Source organism: Stenella coeruleoalba, assembly GCF_951394435.1.
Source record: "Stenella coeruleoalba genome assembly, chromosome: 7".
Taxonomy (NCBI): domain Eukaryota; kingdom Metazoa; phylum Chordata; class Mammalia; order Artiodactyla; family Delphinidae; genus Stenella; species Stenella coeruleoalba.
Window position 1 is genome coordinate 48816848 of NC_137153.1, and position 15850 is coordinate 48832697.

The 15850-nt window shown below is 38.8% G+C and overlaps 1 protein-coding gene across 12 annotated transcripts in view; it reads left to right on the forward strand.

Moving 5' to 3' along the window:
• The window catches only part of CAAP1 (caspase activity and apoptosis inhibitor 1), a 1159962-nt gene that overhangs the window by 363617 nt on the left and 780495 nt on the right, over positions 1-15850 (forward strand). The window contains exon 12 of one of the 12 annotated variants that reach the window (XR_013829220.1): positions 6410-6450. The exons of the other annotated variants lie outside the window; for them this stretch is intronic. The gene's annotated coding sequence lies outside the window, so the exon portion shown is untranslated. The remainder of the gene's footprint in view (positions 1-6409; positions 6451-15850) is intronic. 12 annotated transcript variants of the gene reach the window in all.

Sequence of the window (15850 nt, forward strand, 5' to 3'; positions counted from 1 at the left end):
TTTTGTCATCAAAGCAAGTGTACTGCTTACAAGTATATGAATCTAAATTTCTCCTGAACATGTTTTTAAATCTTTTATCTGTAAATTTTCTCAAGAATAAGCAACAATAGCATAGGAATATATATTAAGCTGAAGGAAAAAATATCTTTCAAATGAAGCCCTTGTTGCTATCTTTTTAACATTTTTATTCTGTTTGCTATTTATTAGGTACCATAAATGTGAACATGGTTTTAATTCTTCCTCAAGTCTCAAGCACAGGTGCTTCATTTGATGTTTTTCCTGGAGGGCAGCATCCCATTACACCACATGCTAAAGGACAAGTTGGAGTGTTATATACCCAGAGAAAGGCCCGTACAAGTATTCAGTTACAGTCAACTTCCAAAGTTAATACTTGGTATTTGCTCTAGGTCTAATGACAATTAGATTGAGCAAAGCAGGCATGGGGAGGACATTGCATCCACTAAAGCAATTGCATGACACAAGAGCACAATATTCTAAGTCCAGCCAGAACCATTCTGTATGACCTTGTAATGATGGACTGTACATTTGTCAAAAGCCCATAGAAATTTACAGCACAGAGAATGAGCCTTAATGTATATATTTCTTAAATTTGAGAAAATCATTTAGGAAGTCAGAGGATCATAGGGTAGATTGCAGTCTATGACAAAAGAACCTAAGTGCATTACAAATGTGTGAAACAATATCACTAAATGAGCTAGAGAAAAACGGTCTGAAAATACCCAAGAAAAGTGTTCCACCTAAGAGAGGACTAGTGCACCAGTGATACACACAGGGCTCTTTTTTGAGTGCCGCCTGCATCAGAATCACCTCTGTAACTTTTAAATTCTATTTTTAAATAAACATGAAGCTATCCCCATTTTTAGATATTCTGAGTCAGTTGGTGTTGGGTGGATCATTCATTAAAGAGGTCAATGAATGTTAATAAAGCAAGAACCTAATATTAATCACATAGAGGCTTAATATTCATACAGAATTGGGATGAATTATGCAGAAACGTTTAATATCTGTTTCTTCTCCCTTTTCAGCTGGGTTTCAACCAGAAATCTATGTGAGTTACACATTCCCTGAGGCTGAATTGACTTGTTTATGTAATTGCCCATTTTCTTCTCCAAGTTAAAATTTTTATGATGGAAAGTACGTTTCTTTTTATTCTGTATTTTTCCTTCTATCAAGGCAAATTTCTGCATTAGACTGCAATGGTTATGGGACAGGAAAATCAAGTATTTAAAAAAAAATTTTATTATAAAATCTATGTGAAAAAAGATTTTTGATGTATGGATATTGGTTCTTAAAAATAATACATAAGAAAATAAAATACATCAGGAATTTGGAATAGTTAGAAATGTGAAATATGTAGGGCTTCTGAATGATTTTGCAGTGGTAGAAACTCATAAAGAAGATCAGACCCCTGACAATGCAAATTTCACAAACCTCCCTCTCCTGGTTCTGGTGTTACTGATTCTAGTTGTTTTCAGTGGAATTTAGGTTACTTTAGTGATGAGTTCAGAGAGGAATTGGGAGATAACAGTCAAAAATATTGTAACATTGGGCAGTGCCTCTTCATAAAATCTTTTTTTTTTTAGTTTCCTCATTGGATAATTTTATTTTTTTAATTTTCTTTTAATTGGAGTAAAATTGCTTTATAGTGTTGTGTTAGTTTATGCTGTACACTGAAGTGAATCAGCTATATGTACACCTATATTTCCTCCCTCTTGGACCTCCCTCCCACCCTTCTAGGTCATCACAGAGCACTGAGCTGTGCTCCCTGTGCTATACAGCAGGTTCCCACTAGCTATCTTTTTTACACATGGTAGTGTATATATGTCAGTGCTACTCTCTCAGTTCATCCCACCCTCCCCTTCCCGCCCTGTGTCTACATATCCATTCTCTACGTCTACATCTCTATTCCTGCCCTACAAATAGGTTCATCTGTACGATTTTTCTAGACTCCATATATATGCGTTATATAATATACAGTATTTGTTCTTTTCTTTCTGGCTTACTTCACTCTGTATCACAGACTCTAGGTCTGTATGACAGACTCTAGGTCCATCCACATCGCTACAAATGACCCAATTTCATTCCTTTTTATGGCTGAGTAATATTCCATTGTATATATATACCCCGCATCTTCTTTATCCGTTCGTCTGTCGATGGACACTTAGGTTGCTTCCATGTCCTGGCTATTGTAAATAGAGCTGCAGTGAACATTGTGATACATGACTCTTTAAATTATGGTTTTCTCAAGGTATATGCCCAGTAGTGGAACTACTGGGTCATAAGGTAGTTCTATTTTTAGTTTTTTAAGGAATCACCATACTGTTCTCCGTAGTGGATGTATCAATTTACATTCCCACCAACAGTGCAAGAGCATTCCCTTTTCTCCACACCCTCCGCAGCATTTATTGTTTGTAGATTTTCTGATGATGGCCATTCTGACCAGTGTGAGGTTATACCGCATTGTAGTTTTGATTTCTCTAATGTTTAGTGATGTTGAGCATCTTTTCATGTGCTGCTTGGCCATCTGTATGTCTTCTTTGCTGAACTGTCTATTTAGGTCTTCCACCCATTTTTTTTTTTTTTTTTTTTTTTTTTTTTTGCGGTACGCGGGCCTCTCACTGTTGTGGCCTCTCCCGTTGTGGAGCACAGGCTCTGGATGCACACGCTCAGCGGCCATGGCTCATGGGCCCAGCCGCTCCGCGCCATGTGGGATCTTCCCAGACCAGGGCACGAACCAGTGTCCTCTGCATTGGCTGGCGGACTCTCAACCACTGCACCACCAGGGAAGCCCCCACCCACTTTTTAACTGGGTTGTTTGTTTTTTTGTTATTGAGCTCCATGAGCTGTTTGTATATTATGGAGATTAACCCTTTGTCCATTGCTTCAGTTGCAAATATTTTCTCTCATTCTGAGGGTGTTTTTTCACCGTGATTATGGTTTCCTCTGCTGTGCAAAAGCTTTTAAGTTTCATTAGGTTGCATTTGTTTATTTTTATTTTCATTACTCTAAGAAAAGGTCTTGCTGTGGTTTACGTCAAACAGTGTATTTCCTACATTTTACTCTAAGAGTTTTATAGTGTCTGGTCTTACATTTAGGTCTTTAATTCATTTGGAGTTTATTTTTGTGTATGGTATTAGGTAGTGTTCTAATTTCATTCTTTTACATGTAGCTGTCCAGTTTTCTCAGCACCACTTATTGAAGAGGCTGTCTTTTCTCCATTGTGTATTCTTGCCTCCTTTGTCATAGATTAGTTGACAATACGTGCATGGGTTTATCTCCGGGCTTTATGTCCTGTTCCATTGATCTATATTTCTGTTTTTGTGCCAATAACATACTGTCTTGATTACTGTAGTTTTGTGGTATAGTTTGAAGTTGAGGAGCCTGATTCCTCCAGCTCCGTTTTTCGTTCTCAAGATTGCTTTGGCTTTTCAGGGTCTTTTCCATTTTTCATACAAATTGTAAAATTGTTTCTTCTAATTCTGTGAAGAATGCCATTGGTAGTTTGATAGGGATTGCACTGAACCTGTAGGTTGCTTTCGGTAGTATAGTCATTTTCACAATATTGATTCTTCCAATCCAAGAACATGGTATATTTCTCCATCCGTTTATGTCACCTTTGATTTCTTTTATCAGTGTTTTATAGTTTTCTGAGTTTAAGTCTTTTGCCTCTTAGGTAGGTTTATTCCTAGGTATTTTATTGTTTTTGTTGCAGTGATAAATGGGATTGTGTCCTAATTTCTCTTTCTGATTTTTCGTTGTTAGTGTATAGGAATGCCAGAGATTTCTGTGCATTAATTTTGTATCCTGCAACCTTACCAAATTCATTGATTAGTTCTAGTAGTTTTCTGGTGGCATCTTTAGGATTTTCTATGTATAGTATCATGTCATCTGCAAACAGTAACAGCTTTACTTCTTCTTTTCCAATTTGCATTCCTTTTATTTCTTTTTCTTCTCTGATTGCTGTGGCTAGGACTTCCAAAACTATGTTGAATAACAGTGGTACGAGTGGACATCCTTGTCTTGTTCCTGATCTTAGTGGAAGTGCTTTCAGTTTTTCACCTTTAAGTATGATGGTTGCTGTGGGTTTGTCATATATGGTCTTTATTATGTTGAGGTAGTTTCCCTCTATGCCCATTTTCTGGAGAGTTTTTATCATAAATGGGTGTTGAATTTTGTCAAAAGCTTTTCCTGCACCTATTGGGATGATCATATTGTTTTTATTCCTTGACTTGCATATATTAAAGAATCCTTGCATTCCTGGGATAAATCCCACTTGATCATGTGATATGATCCTTTTAATGTTTGCTAGTAGTTTGCTAGCAATTCTGTTTGCTAGTATTTTGTTGAGGATTTTTGCATCTATGTTCATCAGTGATAACTAGTCTATAATTTTCTTTTCTTCTGAAATCTTTTTCTGGTTTTGGTATCAGGGTAACGGTGGTTTCATAGAATGAATATGGGAATGTTCCTTCCTCTGCAATTTTTTGGAAGGGTTTGAGAAGGAAGGAAGTTAGCTTTTCCCTAAATGTTTGATAGAATTCACCTGTGAAGCCATCTAGTCCTGGGCTTTTGTTTGTTGGAAGATCCTTAATCACAGTTTCAATTTCAATACTTGTGATAGGTATGTTTATATTTTTAAATTTTTCCTGGTTCAGTCTTGGAAAATTGTACCTTTCCAGGAATTTGTCCATTTCTTTGTGGTTGTGCATTTTATTGGCATATAGTTGTTTGAAGTAGTCTCTTATAATCTTTTGTATTTCTGCAGTGTCAGTTGTGATTTCTCTTTTTTCATTTCTAATTTTATTGATTTGCGTCCTCTCCCTTTTTATCTTGATGAGTCCCTTTTTCTCTCTATGAGGCTAAAGGTTAATCAATTTTGTTTATCTTCTCAAAGAACCAACTTTTAATTTTATTGATCTTTGCTATTGTTCTCTTCGTTTCTATTTCATTTATTTCTGCTCTGATCTTTATGATTTCTTTCTGTTTACTGACTGGGTTTTCTCTGTTCTTCTTTCTCTAGTTGCTTTAGGTGTAAGGTTAGATTGTTTAGTTGAGATTATTTCTTGTTTCTTGAGGTGGGATTGAATTGCTATAAATTTCCCTGTTAGAACTGCTTTTGCTGTGTCCGATAGGTTTTGGGTCATTGTGTTTTCATTTGTCATTTGTTTCTATGTATTTTTTTGTTTCTCCTTTGATTTCTTCAGTGATATCTTTGCTATTTAGCAGAACACTGTTTGGCCTCCATGTATTTGTGTTTTTTTACAATTTTTTTTCCTGTAATTGATATCCAATCTCATAGCACTGTGGTTAGAAAAGATGCTTGATACAATTTCAATTTTCTTAAATTTTCTGAGGCTTGATTTGGGACCCAAGATGTGATCTATCCTGGAAAATAGTCCATCTGCACTTGAGAAAAAAGTGTATTCTGCCACTTTTGGGTGGAATGTTCTATAAATATCAATTAAAACTATCTGGTCTGTTGTGTCATTTAAAGCTTGTGTTTCCTTATTTATTTTCTGTTTGGATGATCTGTCCATTGGTGTACATGGGGTGTTAAAGTACCCTACTATTATTGTGTTACTGTTGATTTCCCCTTTCATGACTCTTAGCATTTGCCTTATGTATTGAGGTGCTCCTGTGTTGGGTGCATAAATATTTATAATTGTTATACCTTCTTCTTGGATTGATCCCTTCATCACTATGTAGTGTCCTTCCTTATCTCTTGTAACAGTCTTTATTTTAAAGTCTATTTTATTTGATATGAGTATTGCTACTCCAGCTTTCTTTTGATTTCCATTTGCATGGAATATCTTTTTCCATCCCTTCACTTTCAGTCTGTATGTGTCCCTAGGTCTGAAGTGGGTCTCTTGCAGGCAGCATATATATGGGTCTTGTTTTTGTGTACATTCAGTGAGCCTGTGTCTTTTGGCTGTAAATTTAATCCATTTACATTCAAGGTTATTATCGATATGTATGTTCCTGTTACCATTTTCTTTATTGTTTTGAGTTTGTTTTTGTGTGTCTTTTTCTTCTCTTGTGTTTCCTGCTTAGAGAATTTCCTTTAGCATTTGTTGTAAGGCTGGTCTGGTGGTGTTGAATTCTCTTAGTTTTTGCTTGTCTGAAAAGATTTTGATTTCTCCGTCGAATCTGAATGAGATCCTTGATTGGTAGGGTAATCTTGGTTGTAGGTTTTTCTCTTTCATCACTTTCAGTATATCTTGCCACTCCCTTCTGGCCTGCAGAGTTTCCACTGAAAAATCAGCTGGTAACATTATGGGGATTCCTTTGTATTTTATTTTTTGCTTTTCCCTTGGTGCTTTTAATATTTTTTCTTTGAATTCAATTTTTGTTTGTTTGATTAATATGTGTCCTGATGTTTTTCTCCTAGGGTTTATCTTGTATGGGACTCTTTGCACTTCCTGGACTCAGGTGACTATTTCCTTTCCCTTGTTAGGGAATTTTCCACTATAACCTCTTCAAATATTTTCTCAGACCCTTTCTTTTTTTCTTATTTTTCTGGGACTCCTATAATTTGAATGTTGGTGCATTTAGTGTTGTCCCAGAAGTCTCTGAGATTGTCTACAATTCTTTTCATTCTTTTATCTTTATTCTGCTCCTCGGCAATTATTTCCACCATTCTGTCTTCCAATTCACTTATTCATTTTCTCCCTCAGTCATTCTGTTATTGATTCCTTCTAGTGTATTTTTCATTCCAGTTATTGTGTTGTTCGTCTCTGTTTGTTTGTTCTTTAGTTCTTCTAGATCTTTTTTAAATGTTCCTTTTATTTTCTCAATCCATGCCTCCATTCTATTTCCAAGATTCTGGATCATCTTTACTATCATTTCTCTGAATTTGTTTTCAAGTTAGTTGCCTATTTCCTCTTCATTTATTTGGTCTTGTAGGTTTTTACCTTGCTTTTTCATCTGTGATATATTTTTTTGTCATCTCATTTTTTTTTTTTTTTTTGAAGGGTGTGATTGTGTTCCTGTCTTACTGGTTGTTTGGCCTGAGGCTTCCAGCACTGGAGTTTGTAGACTGTTGGGTAGAGTTGGATCTTGGTGCCAAGATGAGGACTCCTGTGAGACCTCACTCCGATGAATATTCCCTGGGGTCTGAGGTTCTCTGTTAGTCCAGTGGTTCAGATTCAGAGCTCCAACTGCAGGAGCTCTGTCGAACCAAGATCATGCAAGCCACAGGGGGTGGCAAAAAAAAAATAAAAGAAAAAAGAAAGGAGCAGAACAATAAGTAAGAGTAAAAAATAAAATTAGATCAGAAAACTAACAGATGTGTTAGAAAGAATAAAAAAGTAAAAATATTGATGAAACAACAATCGGAGGTAAAACAGAACCACAATAGTAAAAAAGAGGAGGAAAAAAAAAGCCGGAAAAGGCCTTGGCTGTGGGGAGTGGGGCTTAGGCAGGGACAGGGTTTGGGTGGTGGGCGGGGCCTATGCCTAGGACCCACAGGGCTGGAAAAGGCCCTGGGGGGCGTGGGGGTGGGTCTTAGACTCAACACAGCAGAAGGGGCCCAGGTGTGCCTCTGGCCTTGGGGGGTGGAGGACCAGGTCCAGGTCCCCACAGGCTCACTGGGCCCAAGTGGGCAGGGGAAACGCTAGATGTGCTCCCCCCGATCCTCTGATCCCAGAGGGCCCATCCCTGTCTGCCTCTCCTCTTCTCCCCCTGACTCCCTCCTATGCCCCTAGGACTGCCACAGCTGGAGGGGGCCTCAGAGGGTGGGGGACCTGGCCTGGGAGCCCAGCAGCCTTCCCGGGGCCGAGTGTATGGGGGAAATGCACAGTGTACCTCCCCTGATCCTACCAAAGTGTTTTTTATTTTTCCTGTCCCTGTTACTCATGAGATGGGGCTCAAGGGTTTTAATTGGAACCATAGGTAAGGCATCATGAGATCAATTAAACCTCCCCAAACTGTGTGTCCATCTGGCCTATGATCATTCCTCTGTTGTGTAGTAGCCCAAAGAGGGCAAAGGAGAAGAGCTCTGGTATTACCCTCGACTCCATCTCTGGACCGTTCCAGGAGGTACTGAAGGAAACAGCACTTTGAAAGTCTTCTGAGAACCTTCTATTCATTGAAACTTGGTATAATGTGAAACTGCATTCATATCGTGGTATCTATCTCCATGAAATATCTATAGAGTTGTGTTTTGGGAAACAAACATATTCTTCATAAATGCACACACACATATTAGTAAAGAGTCATAAGTATCTATATTTTAACTTTTGTATATGGGAGTGACTTCAGAAATCATCCATTTAGGAAATCTGATTTTACAATGAGGAAATCGAGATTCCAGAAAGAAACACAATGGCAATTCTTATTCCCACTAGAATATGGATAGGCAGGGCTTAAACCCACAGCATCGTGCTTTCTGCCATAATTACAAGAAGATATATGGATACAGACAAAGTTATAGGTATATACCTGTAACACAAAATTGGTTGGAAACAAATAATTTCTAAACAATCTGGTATGTTTCAATGGGGTATGAAATAAACCCCATAGATTCTAGCTTGAGTCTGAGTGGTTTGTTTTTTATTATTTTTTTATACTGAACACACACACCCCATAAAGAAAAACAAATACTTCAGAGGCCAGATAATCTTGATTACATATTATCATAACTGATGAAAAAGGGCTTCAACAAATGCTTTAATTTTATAGATCCTGTGCAGTAAGACTTGGTAACCTTTAGAGTACTACCACAGAGTTTTGTCTATTAGTAGTTCTCAGTAAATCTATGTTAATTAATTGAAGGCATAAAATGCAGGCATCTCAATTTGTTGTCTGTGAGAAAAAATTTCTCTCATCTCATCACAGATTTATATGGAGCTGCTATGTGGATGATTGCATCTTCATGTGTTTAAAGGAAAAGCTAAAGAAAGTACATTGTAATAAATGCCTACTAAATGACAGTCACTTTATATCTGTTATCCCACTTCATCCTTAGCACATCCATATGCCATAAAAATATAGCCTCTACGTACAGGTGAGAAAGTTGAGGCTTATGTCAACCAGTAAGAGGGAGTATTTTCAGGGTTGGAACCAAATTCTCTCTCACTACAAAGCCCATCAATTTTTTACACTATAATCAAATCTGTGATACAGTAAAGAGGCTTCATAATATGCTTTTCCTATTGTTATTTTCAAATATCTATGTGCCTGGGTGGGTCATAAGAAGAAGAAAAAGAAAGCAGAGCCAAGATTTTCAACCCAAATCGTATACACTGTTCTTTCTTTGTGTGACTCTGCAGAGCATCCCAATACTGTGCAACTCTGTTCCTCTCAAGCCATATGGAAAGAGTTTTATGTTTTAAACAATCAGACTTGACAGCACTATTGTTTCTTTCTTATTTAATATTGCTCATCCCTGGAGCCCAGCCAGAATCTGTATTCTCTCTCTAAATTTAATTCTTATTCTTCGTACATATCACTCGTTTGTCAGGAGACAGCAACTTAATGGCATTTGTTCCTGTGGCTTAGGAGCATCTGGGTTATGTCACTTTTTTAGGTGACCTCTTAGCTCAGAGGGAATAAAGTTCTTTGTCTAATGATCTTTCAAGGGCCCTTGTCACTGGTGTTTTTGCTTTCCAGATCCTATGTTGTTTGGTAAATGTCTTGAGATGACAAGATTTCTAGATATTTATTTGTTTCTGCTCAAAAGAGGATGGCAGTTAAAAATGTAGAAGGAACAGTGAACAAGGATATTATAAAGGAGAAACTAACAAAGTCACAGTTGTTGGTGTGTAACTTGATGGACTGACAAGTCTTAAACTCCAGAGGAAATGGAAACAAAAGCTATGTAATGGGAAAAAAAATGCATCTCTACATTTTGTGTCATTTCAGCTCAATTCAATTCATTCAATTCAGTTCAGATCAATTCACTTCAACATATATTTCTTTGAGCCCTCAGTGAAGAGCAGGTACTATCCTAGATGCTGAAACAACTTATGTTTCCCTAAAGTCTTATGTGGCCAAGCAAAATGGAACCACACTGTGGATAGCTTTGAGAAAGTCCCTTTACCTCCCTGGGTTTCAGTTTCCTCATCTGTTAAAGGGTGATCTCTTCCAGTCATTCACATTACGTGACATTCCTTATGGGAAGGTTACACTATAATTGAAAGAGCACTTGCTTTAAAATTGGTGATTAACATTTTAGTCCCAACTCTGTTACTATTTAGATGTTTGCACTTGGCAAGTCACTTTGCTTTTTTGGGTCTCCTCCGAGAGATCAGAGAAAATGATTTTGAAGGTTCCCTTTTTGCTATATATTTCTATTAGACTGGCTCTAACCTCACATGTCCATATTCATATTGCATGGAGTAAGTAATCAAACCATGAAGATTTTTGTTGTTGTTGTTGAACCTAATTGTTATTCTTTACTCACAGTGGGATCCATACCGGTATGGTTTGTAAACTGTGACTACACAGACATGCAACTGGTGCCTGTGGCAGAAATCATGACTTTGTGAAAAATGTCCAAAATTTCCAAAATGGATATCTCTTTGAATAGCAGAGAAGTTTCTGGTCAGATTTTAATTGGTGTGGGGTTTGTGTTTGTCAACTTGCAGCAAAGAAATATTTTATTAAATAACACTTATTGAGATCTGTTGTATCTATTACAGATCACTAAATATTGTAGTTTCCCTCTCGGTAGCATCCTTTCTGCATAAGGATTTCTCACCTGATCGACATCAGGCTTTTCCATGTGACTTGCCTTGGCCAATTAATGTGAGGAGGAGTTAGATGTGCCACTTCTGAATGGAAGTTTTAAGAGAGGAAGTGAACAATTACTGGGTTCCCTTTCTCTCTACCCTGAGATAAGCAATGTCATAAGGTCTGGGGTGACATGGGACTTGGCGTGAAAACACTGTGGCGCTGTCCTGTGATTATTGTAGTGTGATCAAGGATTAATCTTAAAAATAAAGGCTTTGCCCAAAGCCATCTGGGAGTTTGGGCTTTTTGAGCTCTAGCTGTCCCAGACTCCTTGTATGGTACCTTACAATAAACACTGCACTTTCCTTCACCACACACACAAAAAAGGACTAGTCTTTTGTCTTTGTAATTTGCTAGGATTTCTTTTTCTGTTGCATTATAATCCGGTCCGCCCTGAGTACTTTGCTTGCTACTGAGAAATACAGTGGTGAGCAAGGAAAATCTAATCTTGGGTCCTTTATGAACATTTCAGTGAAGCAAGATGTTATAGTAATGTATCGTGCATATTATAGTAGAGGAAGTATGCAATTCATGCATATATTGGGGGAAGCAAACCTTGATAATATGCGTTTAAGCTGACAGTTTATAAATTAATAGGAGTGAAACTGGCTAAGGGCCAAGAGGAGGCAGAGGGTGTTAGCAACAGGAAAAAAAAAAAAAAAACTACACAGGCCAAGGCATAAGGGCTAGAAAGATCATGGGAGAGTTCCGGAACTCATCGCTGAGCGTGGCTTCAAGAGAGTCCAGGGGAACAGAGAAGAAACAGGGCTGGTTAGATACCATCAATAATAATAATATTGAGCATTGATTAACTTTGTTCTAAGGGCTTCACATACATTTTCTTCACGATTATTATCACCATTTTTATAGAAGAGGAAATTGAGCCAGAGAGAGGTTTAATAACTAGCCTGTAGTCACACAGCAGGAATGTGATTTTATCTGAAGGGCAATAGGAAATCGCTGAATGGTGTTACACAGAGGCGCCTCGTGAACAGATTCACATTTTAGAAAGATCATCCGGCTGCAGTAGGTTCCCAACTCCAAGTCCCACTCTGGGTGGAGGAAGCATGGGCCTCAACTTGTACTTCTCTTGTCAATCTGACTCCATTGACTAAAAGAGTTGGCAAGATGGAAGCTGATAGCCAGCTAGAGCACTGCAGAAAAGGAGGTCACTCTTCAAAAAGGCTTTTTTAAAAATTAATAAAGTTTATTATTTTTTTAAATTTAAAAGATAGGGAGTGATTCACGAATTTGCATGTCATCCTTGTGCGGGGGCCATGTTAATCTTTTCTGTACCGTTCTGATTTCAGTATATGTGCTGCGGAAGTGAGCGCAGAAAAGGTGGTGTTTTGAAGGAGTGGTGTGTTCTATGCAAGGAGAAATACATTGTGGGTCTCAAGAGCATTTAGATTTGGGTAATAGTTTTAATAACAATATAAATATAATGAATTGATCCTCCCAGTGAGCCCTTGTACCTAATTCAAATAATGGACGTGATGTTACATCAATATTTTGAGCATTTCAATTTACTTTTGACTGTAAAATAGATAATATAGTGCACAAGTTAAAGGCAGAGCCAAACATCTTTAAAGCAGATTTAGCTAGTGGTCCATGTGTTCTGCCCTCCTTGTTGACTGACGTTGAATAATAGTGGTCATAATTTGCGTTTCTCTTTGTCATAAGTAGAGAGATGTAAAGACCTCGCAGGGAGAGAGCCGTTTGTGGATGACAGTGACATCTCTGACTGTTTTCTGTGAGTTCTTTGGTATCCATCAGAAGCCTCCAGAGACTTGAGCCTGACTGAAGAGGTCCCCAAGTCAAGATGCTAGGGGCTGTGATTAATATGTATGCTCTTCAGGATTTTGTAGGGTCTCTTCTGTTTCAACAGAATTCAAAGGAAGAATTGTAGGTAATTTTGACATTTCTGGTTTGCTTTCTATAACCTCCTCTATACACCATCCTTGGAAGCTTGACTCTTTCTCTTTCCCCTTCTCTTTTCCTTTCCTCCCTCCTCTTTTTTCTTTCTTCTTCCCTTCCCTGCTTGCTCCTTTGACTATACTTTTTCTCCTTTTAAAACAGCCAGTGTCTGTGGCAAATAACATGCTAGAAATGAGCTGACTGCTAATATGCATAGGAAGAGTTCTTACAACAGAGAAAGGATGTTATGAGACATCGCATACTAATCTTTTCATTTTGGTCTGTAAAGACCCGGGTTCGGCCACGTTACCTCATATGCTTTTAAGGAGATGCTGTTAGGTCGGAATAGGAGATTTGGGGGGTGAGAGGCAGAGATTTGCAGCTCAAGTGTCTAGGAACAGAGGTCGACTCTGCAGTTGCGGCCTGTCTTTAACAGCCACAGGCAATGCGTCCTTTGTGGTACCATTTCGAGGGGCAGGCTTGGCAGAGGTTTTTAATGCTACTCTTTCCAAACCAACTGTCCTGCCAGGGAAGTTGTCTGAAAAAATCAGTGCAGGTTTAGGGATGGTTTTTTTGAATTTTCCTAAAATAACCAATACTGAGTTGCCAGATTTGATAGCCCTTTTTATATATCTTGCAGCAGCTGGATCAAAATCTAATGAAGATGTTTGCATCTGACAATGGCAGGCCTGCACGTTTCTATCCTATTTCTTGAGTGCGCAAATGCATTTCATTTGGAAACATGAAAGGCATATTTAGTGACAACTGATGATTCTTTGTTTTTTAATTCCCAGTAATGTCTTCAGTTAGTGCTTTTGTTAACATTTTTGCATTATACAGTAGGTGACACAGGAAGATAATCAGTGTGCTGAAAGCAATGAAAGAGTTTATATCCAACTTGTTCTGCCTAGTAAATGGATCCATTTGGCATAGAAACACATTAACATCTTTACAGTGGAATGATTGTGGAAACAAGTTATTCATGGGGCCTGTACATCTTCCTCCTGCTGCCATAAGACGTATTTTCTAGATCGGAGAAAAGGAATGAGCCATTTTTCTCCCCTTGGAACTGTAAACAAAAGTAAAACTATTAATAGATGCTGTAGCTAATCCTAAGAAGCTGCAACCGAGAGATTAAATAACGTTGTGAAGAGAGAAAACTGGAATGAAAGGGGGGGGGGAGCGAGTTCCCCAATCACTGAGGTACATTAGACAAGGACAAACTGAAGGACTCTAGCTGGTCAGAGGATTGACAGTTAGTATAAGAGGGGATTCCTGGTTTCAGCAAAGTAAGTATCAGTTCATCTATTTCCTGAAAACTATTCTAAGGGGAAGATCTATGTTTTATTTTTTAAGTAGTAGTCAAGATGATTTTAAATGGAGTTTGGATGCCATGGTGATACAGCTGAGCCTAAAGAGCCTGCAAGGAACTTGTGAGCAAAAAATTGTGTTTTGTGATTAAAGGCACAAAACCCGGAGAACTGGGAAGCCTTTGGGTACATTCACAATTTGAGACTGAGGCCCCATTTTAATTGCCACAGAGAATGTATTATAACAAGGGGGATTGGAATGTCATTAAATCTTGTACCTGATATATTAGAAATGGTTAAATGTCCGCGTGTTTTCTTCCTACTAATATTCTTGGACTTCTGTTCTGCCTCCCTTCAAAGAATACATGTTGAGTGAGAGGCATCGTGAGTCAGCAGCTCTGCTAAGGATCCCTACATCCCTTCAGATCTTTACACAAACTGTGAAGTTGGCATTACTGAGACAATTTATTACTATTCAAAGTGTGGTCCATGGACAGCATCATCATCATCACGACTTGGAAACGAGCAATGCAAATCCTGTGGCTCCACACCACACCTAATAAAACAGAATCTCCAAGCTCAGGCCCCAGGGATGTGTTTTAACAGGCTCTACAGATAGAGTTTGAGAAGCAACATTTTACAGTTGAGGAATCTGAAGGTCAGGGTGTTTGGGTGATTTAAATAGTAAGACCACACACTGTCAGAAAGCAGGGTTGAATTTTGGTTTATGTCTCAAGTGGGATCTTTCACAGGATCACTGAACTCTCTGGTCACGTCACACTTGGTCTCTGAAGGTGGTTTTTCATTAGGGAGTGGTGACTGAGAATGCTTGGAATCTATGACTAATTTGAGCTGTTTGTTCTCTGCCAGAATGTAAATTCTCTTGTCTCTGTCGGTGTGCCTCACTTTTGATAGAGGCCAGACTGGCCCTGCTCCTGTTGCGTAAAGAGACTAGTAAAACTCAAATAGTGATTCGCTGTTTGGCGAAAGGGGTAAAGGATGAGATTATATGACCCCCATCTATTTCACCTATTGAAACATCATGGAGAGGACTGTTGATCGTCTCTCAGCATTTTTATACCTATTAAGCTCTGGGGGAAAGAATAGATCGTGGCATGTTACAGAAGTGAAGCAAATTTATTTGAGATTGCAGATCATTAAAAATCAGCAGTGAGGGCTTCCCTGGTGGCGCAGTGGTTGAGAGTCCGCCTGCCGATGCAGGGGACACGGGTTCGTGCCCCGGTCCGGGAAGATCCCACATGCCGCGGAGCGGCTGGGCCCGTGATCCATGGCTGCTGAGCCTGCGCATCCAGAGCCTGTGCTCCGCAACGGGAGAGGCCACAACAGTGAGAGGCCCGCATACCGCAAAAAAAAAAAAAATCAGCAGTGAATTGACCTAGATCTACGAGTTCATTGGGTGCATGAGAATATAGACCAGCACATGGGAAGGAGGCTTATTGATGTCTGGCCCTATTGACTGTCATTCCCCGTGCTTGAATAAGCATTAACTCAGACCTTTGATATTCAGGCTGCACTGAGCCTTCATAAAGAGCCAGATTCTCATTAGGATGTGACTGCCTTTACTGGCCTAATTTTGCTTTCATTTCACCCATTTTTTTGCCCTCTTTCATGATAGCATTTGGAAGTCATGACCCAGAGCTTGAAATATGTTATTCACTCAATAAAGGCAGGCTTTCAAAACAAAATTAATGCTGTTGTTTGGCAGCTGGTATCATGACTAAGGGGTTTCAAGGAGGGAAGAACCTCTTGCATCTTATAGACTGAGGTTCAACCCTGAGTCTGCCACTTGCTAGTTTGTATGTCCTTGGACTTGTCACGTTTAATCCCTCGGGATCATCCTCTCCACCTGT